Raw genomic sequence first — 5,149 nt, 5'->3', positions numbered from 1 at the left:
ACTCGTGGTAGAAAGGACGTTAAAGTGGTGTTAGTATGAAGAGGTTATCCAATTATAAGAAATCAAATATATAAAATTATTATGTAAATATAAATTTTTATAAAACAACCCATAACCTGTGAAATCACGGGTATATAACCTAGTAGATAATATATAATAAAGATGAGAGAGAGAGAAGTCAGAGGGGAAAGAGGAGAGGGGGCCCACCATTTGCATCGTTGCCTCCGTCTTGCAGATGCCGGGAGGGACGCGACGCAACCCGGGGGCAGTGTGGGACGCTGAGGACCAGCCAGGACGGGGGGAGACGACCCCCATACCGCACGGTCTTAGGCTAGGCGGCAGGGGCGGACCCACATGAAGTGGGTCGGGTTCCCCGGACTCCAATGTTTTTTTTAAAAAGTTAGTCGATTCGGTATATTAAACTTTATAAGAATCCCATAAATACAATTACGTGGACACCATGGAAAGAAAAAGAAAGCTGATGTGGTGGTAAACCCTCCTATTCACCAACAAGAGGTCATGAGTTCAATCCTTGTATATCCTGTTTTTTCAGTTTTTATTAAATCTAATTCAAACCTCGCTCTGACCGGATCCGAACAAGGACCTACCCGGAAATTTTAACGTTTTGTTATGAAAATTTTTAACACCGAAAAAAAGGACCCCAATTGGAAAAAATCATGGGTCCGCCACTGCTAGGCGGTATGGGGGTCGGCTTAGGCTCGGCCTGCCCCGTCACCGCCCCCAACACCATTTCGACCCCCCCCCCTCCCTCGTCGTCTTGAGCGTCTGCCTCTCGACCTTGGAGATGCACAGAAAAGGACAAAAAAAGAGACGTTGCATTGTTGGGACCGTTGAAAAAGAAAAAAAATAAATTAATTTCCCTTTTCAAAAAACAAACGGATACTTTTCAAATTAACCCAAAACTTCATCAAACCTTTTTATAAATAAAACCCAAATACCCCATTTTTTACCCACTTCAACTCCATCTTTCTCTTAATTTTTTATTAACTTTTCTACTTTTTTATAAATATTTTTCTACTTTTTACAATGGATCCATACAACTCAAACAACACAAATTGATGTATGTAAAATGCAACATATAAATTACATCAAATGAGGCATAAAACTAGCCCTTTTTTAGTACTAATGTTGGAAAAAGAGTGTTTTTGTCTTCCTTTTGTATTTTCAGGATTAAATGAGCTCAAATTCACAAAAGAAGCAAAAAGACAGCTAAATCTAACATAAATACAAGAAAAGGAACATAAGTGGATTGCCTGACCCCTCAACAGCATCCTCCCAAGCAAAATAGAGAAGACAGAAGACTGAACACGCCCCGTGCTCAGCCAGCACGGGGCCGTGCCCAAGAAGCAGCAGAAAAGACAAACCTATAGAAGCTTCTATTGCCCACCACGAGGCCGTGTCCAGCGGACACGGGGGCGTGGCGAAAGTACAGCATGCGCATTAATTGTAATTGCGAATTACAATTAATGAAGAAAGAGAGTGTCAGACAGGCACGGGGGCGTGTCCAGCGGACACGGGGCCGTGCCCGGCCTTCTGTTCAGCCTATAAATAGGAGTGCTTGGCTTCATTTCAACTCATCCCTTGGCACACCACCTCTCTCACACTTCATCCACCACCCACCACCACCATAACACCATCATCCACCACCATCATCCATTGTCCATCATAGAGTGTGTGAGTCGTCTCGGGATACAAGATTGATCGTAAGAGTTCTTGACAATCAAGGCCATGTTTGCCTAAGTCTCTTACATCACTTGGTGAAGACAAGTGTTTAGTATAATACTTTTTATTTTTAATCTTTTGCACTTTTTATTTGGTTTTGTATTAATGACTTTAATAACTAGTTGCTTATGTTGAAGGTGATCTTTCCTTATCGTTTGTCCGTGGTGTCTTGGCATTATTTTACTGTCTATATAAAATAAAAGATTTTCACCATTCATATCTCCACGGTCTATATGGAGGTATGTTGGCTACCTGGTCGGGGGTTAAGGGAACGGTTTGGTAAGGGTCTTGCCCTTGTTCAGCGTTTAGAGGTCCTGCAAGGGACCTGGGTCAAATTTAGTAGGATCTCCTTCAATGCCCATAGGTATTGGATGGCGGGGATCCAAACTCTTTGACCCCCTCATAAGTTAACTACTAGTAATACTATAACCCGGCTATTTAGGACTGTATCCCTGCTGACTCAGACTACTTAGCCGAGGGTAACGTCACCGCCAAAAGCGGGGCCTACCATAATTTGCATTAATAACTTAATTCATTATCTTCCAATAATCCAACCCTTTAGGATTGTATCCTTGCTGACTCAAACTACTGGGTTGAGGGTAACGTCGCCTTCAAAAGAGGGGCCTACTACAATAACTAAGATAATCTCTTAAACAAGTGCAAAAGTGCGAAAATAATCAAAGGTTATACTAATACACGAGTCGGATCCAAGTGATTCATCTTGTCTATCTGTTTTTATTTTTATTTTATTTTTCAGCATTTAGTTAGTTTTATTTTCTTAGTTTAAAAATGTTTTTCTAACATTTTGATTTGGTTAGACGTTGAGGATAAACCGGTATTAAAAGCTCTTGTGTCCTTGGACGACCTCGGTATCTTACCGACACTATACTACGTCCACGATGGGTGCACTTGCCCATATGTGTGTTTAGTGTTAGTAAATATCGTATTTTATAAATTTAAAACTTGGCTAAAAGTGTAAAAAGGGCTTAAATATACATCTAAAATATATACACACCGACACACATCAAGTTTTTGGCGCCGTTGCCGGGGATACAAGGATTTTAAGAAAGTTAGGAATCAACGGCCTAATCATCTTTTTATTTTTTCTTTTTAATTTTTAGGATTTTCTTAGTTTTTCAGCTTCTGCAAAGCTCAGCACGGGCCGTGCCCGCTGAACACGCCCCCGTGCTCTATTGGAACTGGCAATGCTGTTTTAAGTCAGACATTAAGCTGAACACGGGGCCGTACTCACTCAACACGCCCCCGTGCCCAAGATTCACTTACTGAAAACAGAACCGTTAGATCCCGGCGGTTGGTAATTTCTGACATAAACATGAGTGATAGTAATTCTTTTTACTTTCGGCACTCTTATGGTATGTGGTGTCAATTATGTGGAGGCGAACATGAAGAAGTAAAATGTTACTTTCTAAATTATAGGCCCCACTACATAGATCCACCGATTCCTTATAACCTTAAGAGGGGCGAAAGTAAAAACAATCACTATCTCTCCCTCGAATGCGCCCAGCCAGATATTCTAGGGGAAATGCTCATTGACGAGTTATTTCAACTAGAAGAGCTAATTCTAAATTGGTCAAAAGAGCTTAGGAAGGATTTTATTGATCCACCCCAAGACACTGGCCATGAAGAAATGTTGGGATCGCATTCCGACAACCTCGTTGCTTCCAAAAATACCTTCATACCTAGCAAAGACTTGGACGATAGTCGTCTCTGTGCTGATTGTGCCGTGAAGGACTCTCCATGGACTTCGTTCGTTGCATACATAGACCTGAGCGATTCGGCATACACCTTCTTTAACGAGAGCCCGGGAAAGGGGTGGACTTGTCCACCTAGAGTGAAAATAGGAATTACCCTCACCGACAACCTCTTGCGTTCTCGCCTTAGTCTAGGACAATTAAGGTATCTCAGGCACTTTGGGGTTGTCCCAACCAGTCAGGAGCCACCTGATACTACTGAGTTCCTTAAAAAAAAATAAAATAAAATAAAAAAATAAAAAAAAATGATGAAGTAGAAATAAACAAACAAAGCTCTTAAAACAAAAACCTTGTTTGAAGAAATACTTCATTAAGAATAAAAAGTCACTACAACAAAATGTTTTACGAAAACCGATGCTTTTTACGCTTTTCGCCCTTTTCTACTAACCAGTAACCCACTCACCCACCTTTAGCCTAAGCCTTTACCCAAAAAAGTCCTCTTGATATTTACAAAGGTAACAAGTTAAAAAGGAGGAGGATTGATTGCTTGGCAAGCTTATGGTAGGAATAAGTTCCATGCCGCTCTCGAGTGATTCACTAAAATTACACCTTCGGCCGAGTGTGAGTGATTTCTCCCGTGAGGTATGTGAACTTGTATATATATGGAATTTTAAAAAAGGCATGCTATGCCCAAATAAGTAATTTCTCCTATAAAACGTTCTAAATAAATCATAACGAATAGGATTGTAAATAAATAAAAATAAAACCCAAAAATATCTTGGATTTCCGACACTCTATGACAAGCCAAAACCTTCTCTTCTACCTATTCCATTTGGGAGTGTAAGCCACATATTAAAGAATTTTGCTTGAGGACAAGCAAAAGTTCAAGTGTGGGGGTATTTGATGTATGTAAAATGCAACATATAAATTACATCAAATGAGGCATAAAACTAGCCCTTTTTTAGTACTAATGTTGGAAAAAGAGTGTTTTTGTCTTCCTTTTGTATTTTCAGGATTAAATGAGCTCAAATTCACAAAAGAAGCAAAAAGACAGCTAAATCTAACATAAATACAAGAAAAGGAACATAAGTGGATTGCCCGACCCCTCAACAGCATCCTCCCAAGCAAAATAGAGAAGACAGAAGACTGAACACGCCCCGTGCTCAGCCAGCACGGGGCCGTGCCCAAGAAGCAGCAGAAAAGACAAACCTATAGAAGCTTCTATTGCCCACCACGAGGTCGTGTCCAGCGGACACGGGGGCGTGGCGAAAGTACAGCATGCGCATTAATTGTAATTGCGAATTACAATTAATGAAGAAAGAGAGTGTCAGACAGGCACGGGGGCGTGTCCAGCGGACACGGGGCCGTGCCCGGCCTTCTGTTCAGCCTATAAATAGGAGTGCTTGGCTTCATTTCAACTCATCCCTTGGCACACCACCTCTCTCACACTTCATCCACCACCCACCACCACCATAACACCATCATCCACCACCATCATCCATTGTCCATCATAGAGTGTGTGAGTCGTCTCGGGATACAAGATTGATCGTAAGAGTTCTTGACAATCAAGGCCATGTTTGCCTAAGTCTCTTACATCACTTGGTGAAGACAAGTGTTTAGTATAATACTTTTTATTTTTAATCTTTTGCACTTTTTATTTGGTTTTGTATTAATGACTTTAATAACTAGTTGCT

The sequence above is a fragment of the Helianthus annuus genome, chromosome 3 (assembly GCF_002127325.2).
Source record: "Helianthus annuus cultivar XRQ/B chromosome 3, HanXRQr2.0-SUNRISE, whole genome shotgun sequence".
Classification (NCBI taxonomy): Eukaryota; Viridiplantae; Streptophyta; class Magnoliopsida; order Asterales; family Asteraceae; genus Helianthus; species Helianthus annuus.
This window is presented reverse-complemented; position numbering follows the sequence as displayed.